Source organism: Protopterus annectens, chromosome 2.part2 (assembly GCF_019279795.1).
Source record: "Protopterus annectens isolate FY-2018-M chromosome 2.part2, PAN1.0, whole genome shotgun sequence".
Taxonomy (NCBI): domain Eukaryota; kingdom Metazoa; phylum Chordata; order Ceratodontiformes; family Protopteridae; genus Protopterus; species Protopterus annectens.
In genome coordinates, this window is record NC_056730.1 from 336020223 (window position 1) to 336041069 (window position 20847).

Consider the following 20847-nt stretch of genomic DNA (forward strand, 5'->3'; position numbering starts at 1 on the left):
TTTGAAAATGTGTTGACTGAGTTATTATTACATGACCATTTATCTTGAAAATGTGTTGACTGAGTTATTATTACATGACCATTTATCTTGAAAATGTGTTGACTGAGTTATTATTACATGACCATTTAGACATTAATTCTTTGAATTTATGTATGTTTGTAATCCCAAGATGGGGTATTTTTCAGCATTCTACAAATTCATAAAAAACAGTACTCAGCCATCATTTTGATTGTTTGCAACTGTTTCTAGCAATGTTTCATAAGGCAGTTCTTTGTTTTTAAATACTGTTTTGAATCTTTTGGTGCAAAATTTGCCATTTTACCTTAAGACTTTGGACTTTTTTTTTTTTTTTACAAAATGAGATGGTACAACATCTCGGGTGAAAAACTGTTGTTATTACTGTGGATGTAAATTTCCTGTTCACTCATATTCCTCAAAGTAAAGGTTGATTTTGTTTAAGATATTTAGTGAGATACACCGACAATGGTTCCATTAGTGAGCCATTACCTGAAACAATTGGTCTACCTGATGGTTTATTCAAACCTTTATGTATTTTAGGTAACAAGTATAGATATTGTGGCAAAGGGCCCTGAACAATGCTATCTTCTACAGCTGACTGAAGAAATTTATCTATATCATCTTTGAATTTACTAGTGGGATCTATCAACATTTTTAAATAAAAATGATATGTATGTTTCTTATCTTTTGATTACATTTATTTCTCTGCTTCATTGAAACATTTTAACCTTATTTGGATGAGTGCTGGCTGTCTTTCATTTTGTACACTTGGATTCTATTTTGGCCATTACATCTTGCTGTATGTGCAGAAGCTCAGATCTGGAAGTTGATTTTGTCAGACAATTCTTCATTTATACTATTTAGACTGCCAGTAAGACTAACAGCTTATGCACATTGTTAGACCTGGGACTGGAGAATATTTTATTTTTCATTTTTAACTCCACATATTACCAGCAAATTAGAAGTATTGCAATGGGCATGATAGTAGACCCTTCTTTTGCAAATGTAATGCTAGGCTGGAGGGAACAAAATACGATGTCAAAGGAAGTTTCATTGATTACATATTTTTATTTGAAAGGTAACAAAGTTGAATGTACATAATTCTTGTAAGAATTAAAAATACCACTTATTTTTTTAACTTTACTCTGGGGGGACAGAAGTCTGATTGTCAGTTTTTTAAATGTGACACTTGAACTACATAAGAGTGATTAATGTTTTGAAAATATGGTATACAAAAAAGGGTACATTTTTAAAGAGTTACCTGAATTTTAACAGTAATCATCCTTTTCATGTGAAAGAGTATTCTGAAAAGACAAATGATTCATATCCATAGATTGGTTTCACATGATGAGGTATTTCACAATAAATTAGATTTTGTTGCTCATTTGTTCAAAGAGACAGCTATAACTCACCATCTTTGCAAATCACAGCTATGGATAACAGCAACAACTGGAACACCACATTTTGTTCTATTTTAAAGAAAGGGTTTATCAAAAAGGCCTTGGCTGACACCAATATTAGGAAGTCTCTTGTTTTTTAGATGACTATTGACAATAATATCATTAAGGACATTATAAAGGGTAATTGGAAAGTAATGCTGGGAAATTTTGAATTACCAAGTGTTGGAGGATGTCAACCAAGTTTTATATATAAGAGAAGCCAACATTTTGAAAGGTTTATTATATCTTGACAATACTAAATATGATTGACCCCACACTGACAAAAGAAAAAGGACTTAGAAATGAGACAAGTGTAGTATGTGTAGGCTTATATATGAAGGTCATTACATTGAATTATCTCATTTAGAAAGAACCAGTGGAGTCAAGACCCAATACAACTGCAGCTTCTATGGAGATGTATACATTGGCTTATTCCCTCATTGTTCTAACTTTATGTGGCTATGACAATAAGGTTATCTAAATGCATTAAAGAACATACTTATGCTATTAGAAATAAGAATGGTAACAATTTCTTATGTTACTGTCTATCTAAGGTGTAATAAAGTCTACCTTTTCATTTTGGATCATGAGCGATTTGATATTAGGGGTGAATATTTTAAAAAAGAATTGGCGATGAAACAGTTTGTCGGTTCCAACTGCAGACAAGTAAACATCCTAGGCTTAATAAAACCATAAACATTAAGTATTTCCTTGAAGACAGGAGACTTAAACAGGTTTAATATTTATGAATGTATTTGTATATTCAATATGTATTTTTCTGAAACTGTTTATTTTACCTATTTTAAGATATCTTAAAATGTTCTGAGTTATCATTTCATTATTTCATTATGAAATGCTTTATCATGTGATTTTTTGTCATATGATTTATATATAGATAAATAAAAGTTAAGCATGGTTTTCTCAAAAATAAACAATTAAATGACATCCAAGACACACTGTGCAGTGTTAAAAAGGTAAATATCAAAATAGACGAAACAAAATTTTTCTTCAAATCAAGCCATGCAGCAGAGTGAAACAAAAAAGTAATTACAGTACAATATGATCTAAGACTGTGCTGAGCTTGAAAAGTCTAGCATCTTGTATGGTCAAAGGGGTTAAGTCACGGTAAGTAAACCAACTGTGGAAAAGTGTTTCTTGTATGCTACCAGTGTTTGACTCACTATCATAGTCTCTTCAATATTTTGGTGATTAATAATCATAAGCTTGTTTTGTTCACTAATTCAGTGAAGTCCTAATAAGTTCATCAGAATTTCAAAGCGACTGAGTCTTGCAACCATTTACACTTTGCCAGTATTTACCTTCCAGCTCTAACCACTTTCTCCAGGAGAGCTAGGCCAACCAATCCCAGGATATGTTTGTGAATACCCATCCAGTTATTCAGGTTTTGTCTGAAAGATAATAGTGGGTTGTACTGTAAGCTGCAGGGACACTGTCCCAGAGGTGGGAGAGGGGCTGCTTGATGAATCTGTATCTCCATGATGTTTTATTTATCTTCTGATGAGAGTTTAGGTCCCTGGTTCTGGTCTTTATGGAAAAAGAGAGGGAGAATGAATGGAAGGATAGAAACTTTTTAGAAAAATGGGGATGAAAGATTAAATAGAAAAAGGAATAAAGAAATGCAAAGAAGTTAGATTTTGCATGAAGAACATTTACAATCAAAATCTCAGAATGTATATGCACGAATATAAAAATATAAACCTGTGAAGAGTGACCTGTTACAAAAAAAAACCACACAAAAACAAAGCAATGCTTTTGCAAAAAGTGCACTAATCTCAATCCATATTATATCTACCCGTTTTGATAGCTTTATCTATCATGTCTTGTTACTGTAGTTGTCATATACAATTATGTTTGCATTATGCTGACTTCTGACCTGGATCATAGTGAAAGCATTCGGAGATCAACCCGCTAACCTTATAAAATAATAAAATAAATTCAATAACTGTTAATAAACTTACACAGTTACTTATCCTTTTATGAAACTGTGAGTTTTCATATAGATCTCTATAATAACTTTGATACATCAAAGAATAAAGCTCTTTATGAGGCATTTCTTAAAATGGTAGAGTTGGATTTAGTAGAAAAATGTAAAAAATCAACTTTGAAATAAAAAAAAAACAGAAACATACATTTTGTAAAAAGAAGTAAGTGTGAGAGGTACATCTGTTTTAGGTAGTTGGTTATTAGATAACTGAGTAGGTAATCTAAGGGTAACATAAAGACATGACTTAAAATGAAATGCAGGTTTTACAAGATGGCTGCATCCTGATCGACAGTTTAACCTCAGCTCTTCCAGTGTGAAAAAGGAAACCGAAAGACAAGGACCATGAACTCAGACACTCTTAGCAAATTCAGTTACTGGCTAGTAATTACACCATCTGGATGCCAGCTAAGAAGAAAATAAGCCAGCCAGAAAGAAAATCAACCAGAAAAGGTTAAGAGAAAACATAAACTGGGAAGAATCCTGCAGCTGTTTAGCAAAAAATGGTTCAAGCTCCAGCTATGGTGCATGACATGGCTTCATAGGCTCATAGGTAGGTACTAGGTTATTGGCCCAAGGGCTTAAGTAAGCCAAGCCAACATGGTTCCCTGGCTTATGCCACCCAAGAAAGCAGACTCACAGAAGTGATCCCTGGGGAGTATTTCCTATTTCCCATCCACTCATCAAGATTTTTCTTGAAGAGTGCTAATGAGGAACTTTGCTTGACATAAATGGGTAGCTTGTTCCAGAGTATAGGAAATCTCTGGGACAGGACTCTATCCCTCCAGCATGTCCTGTTTATTGTGGTGACAAGGTTTAGGTCCCTAGAGCGTATAGCTTGAAGGGGTTAGGATTTCTTTAGGTGTAGCATATCCAACAGCTCTGGGTTTAACATAGCTTTATATGTAAGGCAGAGATCTCCTTGGAGTAGGTGATATGCTACAGAGTAAAGCTGGATTTTTTTTGAGATGGTCAGTGTACAGCATCTGTTTGAGGCCAGTAATCTTCTTTGTGAGTTACTTCTGTGGTCTTTCCAGCTGCTGTAGATGTCTTGTGAGGTACATTCCAAAAGGGGCGTTGTACTCTATAATGTGTTTAATGAGTGCTGAGTAGAGGGGAACAATGACCTCTTTCTTCTTGGATGAGAACCCTTTTGTGATGAGGTGTGCCACATAGAAGGAATTCCTGAATACTGTGTCGATGTGATTATCAAAGGAGAGACTACTGTCCACCTGGGTCCCAAAGTCTCTTATCACACATTCGGCGTTAAGTAGACTGATGTTTCTGTGGTAGTTCATGGGTACACATTTTTTACCAAAGGGGATGACAATGCACTTTTTGACACTGAGCTTGAGGCCATGGCTCTGACACCAGGCATCTGTTTCAGTGAGGCCCTTCTGTAGGATGTCCACATCATTTAGGGATTCGACTATGGCTCCTAGTTTGCAGTCATCTGCGAACTTCATTAGCCAGAGGCCTTCTGTGTTAGCCTGTATTTCAAAGAAATAGATACCAAACAGGAGAGGTCCCAGGACTGAACCCTGTGGTACTCCACTTGTCACTGGTTTGACGTCAGATTTTGAGTGTGCAACTTTTACAGTGTGGGTTCTGTCAGTGAGCCAGTTGCGAACCCATCTTGTGACATAGGGATTTATATCTAGTTTAGTGAGTTTAGCTATAATTCCAGAATGGGGGATAGTGTCAAAAGCCTTGGCGAGGTCAAGATAGGTTGTGTGAGACACATTACCCTCGTCTACGGCTTTGGTGACTGCCTCAAATAAGTCGATCAGGTTCAGAAGGCATGATCTGCCTTTCACAAACCCGAACTGGGTGGGGTCCAGAGTTTGGAGGTTACCAATGTCTTTGTTTATAAGTTCCATGATGATACATTCCATGGCCTTGCAGACCAGGCTCATCAGGCTAATAGGGCAATAGTTCCCAGGATCAGTGGTGGCTCCTCCTTTGTGGAGTGGGATAGCTGTTGCTGTGCACCATTCAGTGGGCACAAAGCCTGACATGAGATTATGATTAAACATGGTGCTTAGGTGGGGAGCCAGTTTGTTCTGAAGTTCGTGTATAACACAGCCTGGGATGTTGTCTGGTCTCATGGATGCTGTGTTTTTGGTTTTAGAGAGTGCAGCTTTTACCTGCATAGATGTGATTACAGGGACTCTGCATTCTTCCTGTATAGATAAAGGCCCTTTAGGGGGTGAGAGGGGGTAAAGTTAGCATTAAACCTATCTGCCAGGATGTTGGCAATATCAGCTGGTTCTGTAATTTTCATGCCGTTGTGCTGTAACTCAGAGCAGATCTGGGTGTTGCCATTGAGATTCTTGACATAGTTATAGAATGCTTTGTGGTTGCCCTTAGAATCAGTGGTGATTTTGTTTTTGTAGCTAGCTTTGGAGAATCTTATAAGGGATCTCAGCTTTTTACTGAGGCTGACCAGGGAGCTCCTCCACTCATGGGATTTTACTCTCTTTTGCAACAGTTTCTTCCTTCTGTTGTATTGTTTGTTTATGGCAGGGGACCACCAGATTGGCTTCCTTTTTTGGAGGATAGCATCTTGGTTCTGTTTGGGATAGCACGATCCATGCACTCATGTAAGTGCTTATAGAGTGCATTTGAGTAGGATTCAGCAGTCATAACTGTATTGTCCATCTGCATGGGTGTCATGAAGTTTGCCACTTCTGTCTTAAGAAGCATGAAGTTAGCTTTGGAGAAATTTTTTACCATGGTTTCCTTAATGGTGGGAGGGGGCAGGATGCAGATATCTAGGGTGATTAGCTTATGGTCGGATCTGACCAACAAGGAGTTGATTTCAGTGTGGAACACCGGTCACTCATGTTGGTAATGACTAGGTCTAGGATATTGTTGCCCTGGTGGGGATGTGGATAAGTTGATCCAGGACATTGGAATTTATGAATTTCAGAAAGCGTTGAGTGAAGGAGTTGGTACATGAGTAGTTTTTCCAGTTAATGGTGAGGTAGTTGAAAATGCCCATTATTAGGTTGTTTGGTTGAACCCTAATATTTCACAGTATATCAAGAAAAGAAGAGTGGGAATCCTGGGGCATGGTGGGGGATCTGTAGCATGCTACAATTTGGATTGCAGTTTTGCCCAGAGTTAGTTGCACTTGGATAACCTTGGATGCATTATGCTGCACAACTAGCCTGGAGGTGTGGATATCCTTAATGAATATGGACACAACTCTACCTTTAGTGTTCTGGTCCAGGTTAGATGGCCGAAAAAATGTGGTATGAGTTATATCCTGATTATGCAGGGGTGCTCTCTAGAGCCTTGAACCATGTCTCGGTCACTGTACAGATATCGATGTTCTCCATTTTAAGAAGTGCCTCAAGTGAGTGCATTTTGAGATTTAGACTTCTAGCATTGAGTAGCATTACCCTCAGTTTTTGCTTTACCTGCTCCTGTTACGGTGGTGAATTTATCATTTGAACCTTGCCTAAAAAAGGCACTATAGGGGCAGCAAGAGCCTTACCCAGTATCCGGAATCCCAGGGGTGACAGGTGCAGGCCATCTCTGGCAAAGCATCGTGGTCTGTCAACCATGTCATCCCAGGCAGACAGATACTGGATCCCCTTAGAATGACACCAGTAGCTTAGACAATTGTTGAAGTCAACCATTTTGTCCTTGTACTGCGGTATCATTCTGGGCGATGGCAGGATGCTACTCAAAGCTAGGGTCATACCTGACTGGGCAACAAGATTGGAGAGCTCCTCCATGTATCTTTTCATGTAGTCCAGGGAGGTACATCTCAGGTAGCTCACACCAACATGGACAATGACGGAGTCATATTTGCACTTGCTGTGGAATGACCTGAGTGTGTGGGTTATGTGGTGGATCCTGACACCCAATAGGCAGCTGACAGTAGCCTTCTCCTTGTTTAGCCTGGTGAGTGGGACATCAGTGTGCCTGACTATAGAGTCACTTATGACTAGTGTGTTGGGTACGTTGGTTTACCTTATGGGCTGTGGTTTATTGGCACAATGAATCTGTGGGCTATGTGTCATTTGGGTTGTGTTGGGGGGGGTGGAGGTTGCCTGTGTTTCTACTTTGTAGGTCTCTGTTGCTTGAGCAGATTATTATTGAGAGCCTCTGAAAATGTTTTTATGTTTCTATGTGTGGATTTTGGTCGTGTAGGTTAAGTGGGACTATGTGATGAGTGTGGTGCAAGAGTTTACCTTCTCTTCTTGACTGTCAAGTTCAGTCTTGGTTGAAGAGAGCTTTACCTCCAGTTTGGCTAGATAAGTGCATCTTTCACAGGTTGTGGTGTTGGGTGGTAGGAGCAGAGGGTTGTCTGTGTACATGAGGCAATTGCTACATTACCTCAAGATGCCCAGATTCATCAGATAGACAGGAGAGAACACTGGGAGCTGACCTTTGGACATGCCTGAATAAAAAAACTACTTTCCTCTAGACAACTGAGGAAAGTGAGTATAAGAGCTTTTTTTCTCTAAGCAAGTGAGGAAAGTAAGTACAAAAACAGTTTTCCTCTAGGATTCCAGTAATGTATTTAAAAGTAATTTATTTTTCATGCCTTTTCTAATGATGGTTTGCCACCCAGGGCAGCGTATTTAATTAAAGTTAGTTTTTGTGCTCTAGGTAAAGAGGAAGGTTGAGTGCTTTAGTAATCTGTAGCTTATTTAGTGCTAACAACAAGTTCTGAACAAGTGCTGAGCATGGATAATCAAATTCAAGTACTAAACCTAAGATCTTGTGGTAGATAGGCTACCTAGTGCTTACCATTCCCACTGATAAGCTAGAAGGCTTCCCTCCAACACAGAAAGGCTTGGGGGCTCAGAAGCTTACAAGCAGTCCTGGATACATCAAATCTGTATCTGGACTAGACTAGTTACAGGAAAGGTGGGAAACGAGTGCAAACAAGGGCTTTTAAACCAGAAAGTTGAAAGAGATGGAAAAACTGCCCAAACTGCCAATAAACTATAATCTGTAACTGAACTAAATTAGTTATAGGAAAGGCAGGAAATAAGCTTAGACATTTTTTTTCTTTTTCTTTTGAAAGTGGAAAGGGAGAAAGGAGAAACAGAAGATAATTCAAAACTAAGGACCTAACTGGCTTGCCCCTTTACAAATGTTCTCTCTGTATTAGGTAGAATGAGCTAGTGACAGTAGACTGGAATAGAGCTGGGGTAGAGCTGAACAGATGGGACTGGTAGGAGTGTCTGAAGTCAAAATATGATCTCACTGTACTTGGTTGAGTGAGCAAATGAGATAGACCCAGGAGGAGTGTTCGAACATAAATTTACAGGAGGGGCGGAAAATTCCAAAGCCACCAAGGTTAATACCAGAAAAAGAACAGGAAGGGTGAGCGGGAAACTAACTGCAGAGACAGAAAGAGACCAATATATTCTATGAAACAATTAAATAGAAAAATAAATAACTACAGAGAGACACAGAACAATGAAACAATTAAATACACAGAAAAATAAAAAAATGCAGTACAATCTTTAACACTGCAAGTTTGTACTTAACTCAGTAATGCAGCTGATTGTATGTATGTAGCAGAAACCAAACAACTCAAAGATTCAGCAGTAATACATTCAAAGATATGTGACTAACACTTATAAATACAGGGAACCCTCTAGGCTAAGAGTTTAACACTGAATATCAATGAAGTGAAACACAACAGCCCCCACTAACTGCAGAGAGAGAGAGAGAAATACCACAGTATTCTATGAAACAATTAAATAGAAAAATAAATAACTACAGAGAGATACATGCCAATGAAACAATTAAATACACAGAAACACAATAGCCTCCACTAACTGCAGAGACAGAGAGAGACCACAGTATTCTATGAAACAATTAAGTAGAAAAATAAATAACTACAGAGATACAGAACAATGAAACAATTAAATACACAGAAAAATAAAATAAAATGCAGTACAATCTTTAACACTGCAAGTTTGTACTTAACTCAGTAATGCAGCTGATTGTAGGTATGTAGTAGAAACCAACCAACTCAAAGATTCAGCAGTAATACATTCAAAGATATGTGACTAACACTACAGGGAACCCTCTAGGCTAAGAGTTTAACACTGAATAGCAATGAAGTGAAACACAATAGCCCCCACTAACTGCAGAGAGAGAGAAATACCACAGTATTCTATGAAACAATTAAATAGAAAAATAAATAACTACAGAGAGACACAGACCAATGAAACAATTAAATACACAGAAAAATAAAATAAAATGCAGTACAATCTTTAACACTGCAAGTTTGTACTTACCTGAGCTAGTAATGCAGTTGATTGTAGGTATGTAGCAGAAGCCAAACAACTCAGATATTGAGCAGTAATAAATTCAAAGATATGTGACTAACACGTATAAATACAGGGAAACTCTCTAGCCTAAGAGTTTAACACTGAATATCAATGAAGTGAAACACAATAGCCCCCACTAACCACAGAGACAGAGAGAGACCACAGTATTCTATGAAACAATTAAATACAAAAATAAATAACTACAGAGACGGACCAGTGAAACAATTAAATACACAGAAAAATAAAATGCAGTACAATCTTTTAACACTGCAAGTTTGTACTTAACTCAGCTAGTAATGCAGTTGATTGTAGGTATGTAGCAGAAGCCAAACAATTCAGATATTGAGCAGTAATCTAGAGAAACAAAAAAAGTCAAATGTGCTCAGACCTGATTAAAATAAATGAAACACTGAAGGAATGCATCAAATCAAATAACAAAAAGCTGGAAAAATGGAATAAGCATTAAATACATATTCAGATGAGTTGTTAAAACTGCAAAAATCAGAGGTTAAAATGAAGAAATGGCTGTCTGAGAATGAAAGTACTCAAGAAGAGATGTTTCAAAAAATTGTAGAACTGGAAGACAGAGTACACAGAGAAAACCTGAGATTTACTGTTGTACTAGGGAAACTGGAAGGAACAGATTATTATTTTTTGAAGGCACAAATAAACTGGACTAGCATTCTACAGCAGGATCTGTTAACTGAAATGGCACAGTGTGTATGCTCCAAACCTGGCCATGAGAACATTGGCAAAACTTGTGTTGGTAAAGATGCAATCCTACCAGCAGAAAGTGTGGATCCTTACAAAACTGTGGTGAAACAGCAAAGTATTAAAAGTTGGAAATGGTAAGAGTATTTGTGTGAAATGAGTATTCCCTGTATACCAGGTAGAAGAGAAATTTATTCCAGCAATCAGAGAATGTCCAAAGGCAGGTGTGAGATTAAAGTTGCTGCATTCAGCTGTTTTCAGAATTGTTTTAATGAGAACTTTTTAAGTTGATGACAATTTCTCTCAAATACGTGGGATGAGAAAGGATTGTATCCGAAAGCTTTACTTATATAAAGTGTTTATCCAGTGGTTTCCTGCCTTGTTCATTGCATTTTGGTTCTCTGGAGGATCCAAGTCATTTGTAATGTAGAACAGGCTAAGGAGGGGGGCAATACAAAAATTTGAACAAGGGTTGAGCAATCAGACAAAGGGGACTCTGCTTCTCATTCTTCTGATGGTAAGGCTCATACAGAGACGTTGCCACTGAAACCTTTTCAAATGTTCCAAAGGAAAATGCTTGAGATAGAAAAAACACAGGAGTTGACTAGAAGAATCCTGAGTACCTTGGACTTGAACCAGACTATGGGGTTGGGAGATGAGATGAACTCCAAGACCAGCAACACTGAAATTAGTGAGTAAATGTGAGACTATAAATCATTGATCACATTTGTAAAATCAGGCTTTAAAAGAAAAAGTGGGTGAGAATGATTGGATTTTTGTTGACTGTTAAATTTGTTGGGGGGGGGGGGGCTGACAGGCATATGCCCCACTACATGTTACTAATGTTTGGAAGGACACTGAAAGGGAAAAAGACAGAGAAAAAGAGGCAAATGTCACTATAAGTAAAAAAATGTTCCTAACAGGATATGTATATAACACTTTATGGCACAAATTGCATGTGCAGCAGTAAAGTATTTTTAATGGTTGTTGTATGTGATAAATATATTGAAGTAAACGTGTGTTTTTTTCTTCTCTCTCTTTTTTCTCTCTCAGTTCATTTCGTGCCATTCAGCACATTAGGCAATGAGCGCTCTCCAGGTACTCATGGTTTCTGCAGTGGTTACTGTTTTATGTGGTCAGGTTGTTAGCCCGGCACCCAACCCTCCTTGGGACCAGAGGGAGTACCACGCACTTGCACACACTCACACCTAGGGCCAGTTTAGAGTATCCAATCCACCTGCTGCATGTCTTTGGCATGTAGGAGGGCCCAGAGGAAACCCACGTGAACACAGCAAGGACATGCAGACTCCACACAGGAGGCACCCCAGCCGAGAACTGAACCAGAGAACCTCTTTCTGTGAGGCAACACAGTAACTACTGTACCACTGCACCCCTCCCATCTTTTTTAGTTTTAAGAAATTTAGGCATTACAATGTAAGAGAAGAAATGCTGCACAAAGCATATTTAAGTTAGAAACTGTAATCTTTGGCTGTTGCTCAGTTGGACTTTTTCCTTATCTCTAACTTCTTCTAAAGCACATCACTGCAAAAATCAGGACATTTGTTCTACGTCCTGATCTAAATACAAACTGGTAATCTCCCATGTTACTATTACTCTGCATATTCATTTATCACACACCCTCTCCAGAAACTTCATGCATTATGATAGGAGTTTGATACCTCTATAGTGCCCACAATAGTGACTGTCCCCTTTGGTCTTAAACACACTGGCACTAATATGATTATCTCCAGTCATCTAGGCTATGCCTTTCTTGGCAAACTGCTATGAGTAGCCAAAGGAGCTGTTTTCCCCTATCTCATCCAACACTTGTATCATATCTCATGTGACCTCATCTGAACCTGCTGCTTTCCATGACTTTATTTTCCATAGTGCTGTTCTTACTTCTTCTACAGTTGCCTCTTCCTCTTCTTTTATTGTAGGCTGTGCCTGGGGCAGTACATGTTTGTGTTTTTTTTTTCATTCAGACGTTGCTAGGAGCATTTTTCTCATCTGAGTTTGATGGCCTGTAGACTGGTGAGCAGGTTGTTGCTGGAATCCCTTATGAAGGGTGTCTGACTGTCTTCATCTTTCTGTCTTTGCCTTACAACCTGATATAGTTTCTTTCTGCCATCTACTGAGTCACTTTCTTTGTTAGGCAACCAGTATTCTTTCCTAACCTGGTCCATCTTTTCTAACTCCCACCTTTTCCTGCACTCCTTTCTTTTGATGATTTCCTGGACTTCTGCATTCCACCACCAGCTTTCCTTATGTACCTTACCACTCATGTGTCATATATATAGTCTTCACACATGCTGTTTTGAGGCACTGCCATTCAACTCCACTTATTTCCTCTTCTTCTTCAGGTGCTAGAGTCCTGAGTAATTCCTTGAAATGTTATGCTTTATCTCCAGTCAATTTCCATGTCTTCACCTTGATGTCTGTTGACCTTAGAGCCTTCCTTGATCACTGCCTGTAGCTGATTGTGATAACCAGTGGTTTATGCTGTGGATGAACTGTTTCACTGGAGATGACTGTAATTGCTGATTCTACTCTACTGCCCTTTCCTTACTAGGAGGAGGTCAACCTGAGTTGCATGCTAGTGACTCTTGTATGTGACCTTGTGACTGTCTGCCTTGCCCAACCCATATGAACCCAGGCAATCCTCATATTCTGAGCTATCTGTCCCAATAATAGAGTATATGAAACTAAACAAAGAAACAAACAAAGTATATGAAACTAACAAAGAAAAATATGTCTAACTGCACTCAAGATGTATTTAACTTAAATGAAGTACTCCTGGATTTGGAAGACCACAGCAAAATAAATAAGATTTTTATTAAGAGGTATTGTTTTTTTTAATAGGCTGCTTTCTGCCTGCAATTTTTTGCTTACTTGAATAAAATATATTTTTCAAAATATTTATCATTTATTTATTTTACATTTGTTTACGGGGAAAAGTTCGATTGGGCACAGTTGCCTGTTTTCAGTGGAGGCCCGGGGAGAAAAGCTCCACTCGGTAATACAAATTTAAAAATGAAATACAGTAACAATTGTACCACAGAGTGATAATTGTACTCAGTTATACAGGCAATGCAAAATTTCAATAAACAGCAACAGTTACACCACACGGTAGTAGCAATACAAATTTATAGCTACAGTAATTGGAAAGAGTCAAGACTCTGCATATATTGGTCATCCAGGATTTATGTATTCACAGCCTTGTTAGACATGACATCATTGTTAAGCTGAAAGACTTAATTCTATAATCATTGCAATAGTTTGTGTTACAAGAAATGATAGGGGCTTTGAAGTTATGGAAGCCCTTACAATAGGTATATGGAAGATTAATTGAGCTGGAGTGATCTTCTAAGAGTTACCCTGGTTTAGAGCATTTACATATCAATGACCTGGAGACATAGGATATTATAGTGATGATAACTATAGGCCGTACCACCAAGTCGAAAGCGGTGGAGATACCATGACATGACATTATTTTTAGTGTAATTTATGTTAAAAATAATAATGAGTTCTAATAACCAGAGGATTAGTTATTACGCAGATGTGTTCGTATCTTTGTTTGTAAAACGCATTTACCTGAAAATACCTTAAAGTTTCCCATCTGTCTACATAAGATCAACTTGCTTCTTGCGCTACTTTTTTTTAGCCAAATGAAAATAAAGTTATGAGTGCCGACAGCAAAAAAAACAGCGGAGATGTCCGTTTTGCTATTTTAAAACTGTCGCTATGTTAAACCCATTTAACAGGACCTTTTCCTTAGTATATCATGGTATAATAACTGTTTTTTGAAACTGACTTTGTCTGTGTCCTAACTTCAGGTGGGAGGGAGTTCCAAATTTTTGCGATAGTACAAGAGTATAGGGAATCATCTCAGCTATGTCTACTTTTAGATACTTCTACCAGGCCTTTATTGGTAGACTTTAGCTGACGGCTGTTGGTGTAATGCTTAATTAGTCCATATAGGGCTGGGGATTTGTTGGGGTAGTAAAGAATTTGGTGAGTTGATTTAGGGTAAGTAAGTTAGGTAATTCCATCCAGGACAGTTGTTGAAGGGCTAGACAATGGTGAGATCTATAGCTAAGAGTTAGAAGCAAATTTAGCTATCTTGTTATAACATGTGGATAGTTTGCTTAGATCACCTTTATTAAGGTTAACTAGGATGGGAGAAGCATAAAGTAGTGTAGAGAGTAAGTGGATTCTTGCAATGGCAGTTTTACTATTGGAGGTCAGGTAGTTTTTGCATCTGTAAAGTGTGCCTAGTTTATTGTGCACTTTGGTTATGGTTTGAGCTACGTGCTTGTCAAATTTCATGTTTTGGTCAATGATAACACCTAGTAGCTTGGTATCTGCAACTGGTGTGATATGGTGTGGTAAATAGAAATGTGACTTGCAGTTTTCACTGCATGGGATATGGTGTGGTAAATTGAAATGTGACTTGCAGTTTTCACTGCATGTCTAATAAACCCATGAAAATGTTTGTTTTTCTTGTAAGATGTTTTGGGAATAACATGCACATTCTTTTTAAATGCAGACACTGTCACACTGCTTAATTTGGAGAAGGTGTTTGTTCCAGATAAGAGAAGGCACTGCTTGACAAAATCTAACCCTTCTGTTAGTCTTATTTAAAGGAATATGTTTAGATATCTGGCCATGGTATTAGCCGGACTGTCTGATTTTTAGAAGTTCCTGATTTTTAGAAGTATAAGAATTCTTGGCCTGATGGATCCCTTATATCCATATAAGCAAGACATATGTCTTCTTAAGGAGACTATAAGGAGCTAAATAAGGGGACAAAGCCTTCAGTCTACCTTTGTAAGTTAGACATTTTAGGGCCCTGATCCTTTTAGTTACAAACCTCTGGATCCTTTCCAATTAGTTAATATGCTTATTAAAGGGAGCACTGTACTCAGAGATGGGTCAAATAAAAACAGAGTACGAGGCGTATTAGGCTTCTTTTGATCTGGAAGAAATAACTTTTGCTAAGAGCTGTGCATTTTTAAAGGATTTCCTAACAACCATTACAAAGTGATGGTCAAATATCAGAGAACTGTCTTCCCAGGTTCCAAGGTCTCTCATGACTTTTTCATTTTGAAATTGTGTGCGGTCTGTGCTATAGGCTAGAGCTGGAGATTGCTTACAAAAAGCTGCAATGTTGCCCTTTTTTGGCATTAATCGAGCCCACTTTCCAGGACACCAGCTATTGGCAAGTGTAATCTCATGTTGGAGTGCATGTGTAGAATAGTGCATGTGTTGTACCGATAGAAGCATTTCCAAGGAAAGCACATGCATATAATAGCAAGCATGCACTAGCGTCAGTGCAATTTTGAGAGTACAGCTAGAGTGTGAACATGTATGTGTGTGATTGTTTATAAGTTTAAATAAGTTAAAGTTACTAAGCCTCAATCATGATGTGTTTGTACATAATAAAGCCACTTGAACAGAACCCACACTTGTTCGTCTGTTTTATCCTGACCAGACGAGTGAAATGGTATCAGAAATGGGATTCCAGAGAGTGCTTTTCAGAGCTATGAGGTGCAGAGTTAACAGTGAAGGTAAACTCAGTGAACTGAGTGCAAAAAAAGGGCCAGAAATGAACTAAAGGTAATGAAAACTTGCACAAACGATTTATTTTATTAAAAAGATAAAACAGCTTTACAAGGCACAGAACACATTATTAAGCAAACAAATAGCACATAAATGTTTATTAAGCAAACAAAAGGCAGAAAAAGCTTATTAATTAAACTAAATGTTTGAAATTAAGATATTTTGATAAAACAATAATCAGAAAAGTGTATAAGGGGTTCAGAAATACCTTGGAATTGCAAAACGAGCATGTTTAGAGTAAAACAAGCACAAGAAAAGCATAATGAGCATGAAAAAGTGATTAAATGGGCAAAATGAATATAATAAAGGGCAAAATGGCACATTAAGCATAAATAAAGCTAGGCAACTGCATGTTTTTTTGGCAAATTACTGTGTTTTGGCATAAATTATTATTCTGCATTGATTGAAGCTATTCAGGGCATAACTAGAGTTATTCAAAGTGTCTCAAAGTGTGTGTAAAAGTGCTTACAGTGTATGTTTATTAATGTGCATTTATTCCAAAGAGTTTAGTGTGCAAAGTGTAACTATTTCATGAAGTGCAGTCAAAATAAAGCCATTTCAAAAAGTTTCTTATGCTGGGTGTATCTATTTGCAAAGTGCTGCCATTACAGAGGGTTTCTTGCACTGTAAAGAGTTACTTAGCAAAGTACAGTCATTTTGGAAGAGCTTCAGCATGCTGTGTACTGTTTATCTGCAAAGTGCAGTTACTTCAAAATGTTTCTTACTCTGAGCTTCTTCTGCCCAGTTTATTCACACAGTGCTGTTATTTTCAAATGTTTCTTACACTGATAACAGGTGATTTCTCAGAGTACAATGATTTCAAGAATACTATTTTGCCTAGGAGACTTTTTACAAAGTTCACCTATTCAGAAGTGTATTGTGCTATTGGGCATACTTACAAGTACGGGCATAAATTTCTGGCATATGTATATGTGTGTGTATTTGTGCATACTTGGAAATGCCTTCATTGGTATGCGCTAATATGGCAGAGGCATTTCACAGTCCAGGTCCACTTGTATTTGAGCAGAATATTGCACAGAATTGGAAAATATTTGAGCAAGAGTACAATATTTCATACAAGCACCTTATTCTAACAAAGATGCATGCACCAGGGCATACATTTTGCTAAACCTAGCTGGGTCAGAGGCCACTGAAAGAGACCATTCATTTGTGTATGCATCAGCAGTATATGAAGGAGAAGGGGAAAACAGTCATATTGTTGCACAGTCTGAATCAAGGGAAGACTCCTGAGTGTTTGAAATGCAAATTCAGAGAAATGTGCAACCCCCAGATAAATGTTACATTAGAGAGGCATTTGTTTTTCAAGAGATCAAAAGCCAGGAGAAACTTTTGCAGCTTGTATTATTGATCTGAGAAACAAAGCTAAAATGTGCAGGTTTGGTGATTTAAAAGATAAGTTAATAAAGAACAGGCTTGTGTGTGGTATTAATAGTGTTTCAGTGAGAAAGATTTTTCTTTGTGACAGTGATTTAAAGCTGAGCAAAGCTACTGAGATTTGTCAAATCCATGAAGTTACAGAAAGGCAAACAAGGATGCTTGCAAGTGATAGCATGATTTCAGCAGGCTCCAGTGCAAATGTAGACAGCATGCAATACATGGCTAGCAGAAACAGGTCTAAGCACATGGCAGCTGCAGCCTCTGCAGGTGTGGCAGGTAAAACCCATAGTCTTTCAGCAAGTTCTAAGACTAGTTCAGTAAAATGTACATGCTCAGTGCAGTCTAAGGGTAAGACAGCAAAACCCAAGTCAAGCTTTATTGTTAACTGTTGTAATTGTGGTGCCAACCATGAGTCTAAAAGACAAAAGTGCTTAGCATTTGGTCAGCAATGCCACAAGTGTAAAAAAATGGAACCATTTTCAAATGTTTTGCAAATCAAGTAAACCTCATTTAGTTATAAAGACGGGTCACTTAAAAAAGAAAGTTGATCATATAGAAAGCTGCAATCCTACTTTCTATGTAGGTGGTGTATTAGTAATTGGTGAAAAGATTAATGCAGTAGATTTACTGGCAAAGAATGAAGTGTTTTGTACTGTCCTGATCAATGAATTTATTACTGTTTAATACCTGAGTTGTTTGGCTTCTGTTACATACCTACTATCAACTGCATTACTAGCTGAGTTAAGTACAAACCTGCAGTGTTAAAGCTTGTACTGCATTTCATTTTTCTGTCTCTTTAATTGTTTCATTGAATATTGTGTCTGTGTCTCTCTGTAGTTATTTATTTTTCTATTTAATTGTTTCATGGAATACTGTGGTCTCTCTCTCTCTCTCTCTCTCTCTCTCTCTACCCCTCTCTCTCTGCAGTTAGTGGGGGCTATTGTGTTTCACTTTATTGCTATTCAGTGTTAAACTCTTAGCCTAGAGGGTTTCTCTGGGGTTCATTTTACGTGATCGAAGTTGTGAAACTTCGAACACGACAATATCGAACTTGTCTGTTCTAAGTTTCAGAACTTTGAACATGGAAAAAAAAAATAAAAGATGCAACAGTAAACTAACTGTTGCAAGCAGAGAGGCATGCCCCCCTGTGCCGCCACACCCCCACTCATTAAATATATTAACTCCGAGATTGCACTACAGTGCAGTAAAGGGAAATATTCCCTTTCTGCACTATAGTGTGGTCTCGGACTTAGTATATTTAAAGAGCGGGGAGTGTGAGGGGCACAGCCCCCCATGTGGGGGGTGCATGGGGGCTTGCCCCCTGCTTGCAACAGTTAGTTTACTGTTGCATCTTTTTTTTTTTTGTGTGTGTGTTCAAACTTCAGCAAGTTCGACTGTAAGGTTTTGACCATATAGGGTTTGAACCTGTTGAAGTACGATAACATAAAAGGAACCCTTTCTTTCTATTTATAAGTGAGTCACATATCTTCGAATTTATTACTGCTCAATACCTGAGTTGTTTGGCTTCCGCTACATACCTACAATCAACTGCATTACTAGCTGGGTTAAGTGCAAACTTGCAGTGTTAAAGATTGTACTGCATTCCATTTTTCTGTATATTTAATTGTTTCGGGTGGCCACGGTGGTGCAGCGGTTAGCGTTGTCACCTCACAGCAAGAGGTTCTCTAGTTCGATCCTCGGTTGGGGTGCCTTCTGTGCGGAGTCTGCATGTCCTCCCTGTGGTTGTGTGGGTTTCCTCCAGGTGCTCCGGTTTCCTCCCACATCCCAAAGACCTGCTATAGGTGGATTGGACACTCTAAATTGGCCCTAGGTGTGAGTGTGTGTATGTGTGTGCCTTCCGTGGAAGGTTGGGCACCGGGCTGGCAACTCAACACCATAAAACTCCACTGCCAATCATGAGCGGACAGGTGATCCACTGTGGTGACCCCTAACCGGGAAAAGCCGAAAGGAGAAGAAGAAGATTTAATTGTTTCATTGAATATTGTGTCTGTGTCTCTCTGTAGTTATTTATTTTTCTGTTTAATTGTTTCATAGAATACTGTGGTCTCTCTGTGTCTCTGCAGTTAGTGGGGGCTATTATGTTTCACTTCATTGATATTCAGTGTTAAACTCTTAGCCTAGAGGGTTTCTCTGTATTTATAAGTGAGTCACATATCTTTGAATTTATTACTGTTCAAAACCTGAGTTGTTTGGCTTCTGCTACATACTTACAATCAACTGCATTACTACCTGAGTTAAGTACAAACTTGCAGTGTTAAAGATTGTACAGCATTTCATTTTTCTGTCCATTTACTTGTTTCATTGAAGATTATGTCTGTGTCTCTCTGTAGTTATTTATTTTTCTATTTAATTGTTTCATAGATTATGGGTCTATATTAGAACATCGAAGTTTCAAAACTTTGATTGTTCTAATATCGACCCCTATTCAGCTAAAGCTGAAAATATCGACGCTACACAAAACCAAATTTTTTCCTAGGGAAAGAATTCAGTTGTCCGTTTCTGCTGCTTCGGTATTTTCAGTGATGTGGTGGAAAGTTACAGGTTGGGTAAGTGTGGGATTGAGGGCGGGTTAGGTTTGTTAGGGTTAGGGTGCAGGTTAGGTATGTGTGCGATTGTGTGGACGTGAGGGTTAGGGCGGGTTAGGTGAGTTAGGGTTAGGGTGCGGGTCAGGTAAGTGTGCAATAGTGTGGATGTGAAGATTAGGACGGGGTAGGTGAGTTAGGGTTAGGGTGCAGGTGAGGTGAGTGTGCGATAGTGACGGAATTTAGGGTTAGGGTTTGGGTTAAGGTAAGTGGATAGTTAGTGGTGTATGTATAGTTTAGTGTAGGGTTAGGTGTAAGATTTTAGGTGTATGTTTGTGGACTGCTGTTTGTTTGGTGTGCTTGTGTTGTGTATATGTGTTTTGAAACAGCAATTTTTTTCCCTAGGAAAAAATTTGCTGTTCTGTATGTTCGATGTTTTCAGCTTTTGCTGAATAGGGGTCAATATTAGAACATTCAAAGTTTTGAAACTTCGATGTTCTAATATAGACCTGAATACTGTGGTCTTTCTTTGTCTTTGCAGTTAGTGGGGGCTATTGTGTTTCACTTCATTGATATTCAGTGTTAAACTCTTGGCCTAGAGAGTTTTTCTGTATTTATAAGCAAGTCACATATCTTTGAAATTATTACTGCTCAATACCTGAGTTGTTTGGCTTCTGCTACATACGTACAATCAACTGCATTACTAACTGAGTTAAGTACAAACCTGCAGTGTTAAAGATTGTACTGCATTTCATGTTTATGTCTATTTAATTGTTTCATTAAATATTGTGTCTGTGTCTTTCTGT

General features: G+C 38.1%; 1 protein-coding gene across 1 annotated transcript in view; it reads right to left on the bottom strand.

The window, feature by feature from the left end:
* LOC122795935 (baculoviral IAP repeat-containing protein 1f-like) overlaps positions 1 to 20847 on the bottom strand; it is a 179938-nt gene that overhangs the window by 85821 nt on the left and 73270 nt on the right. The window lies entirely within an intron of this gene.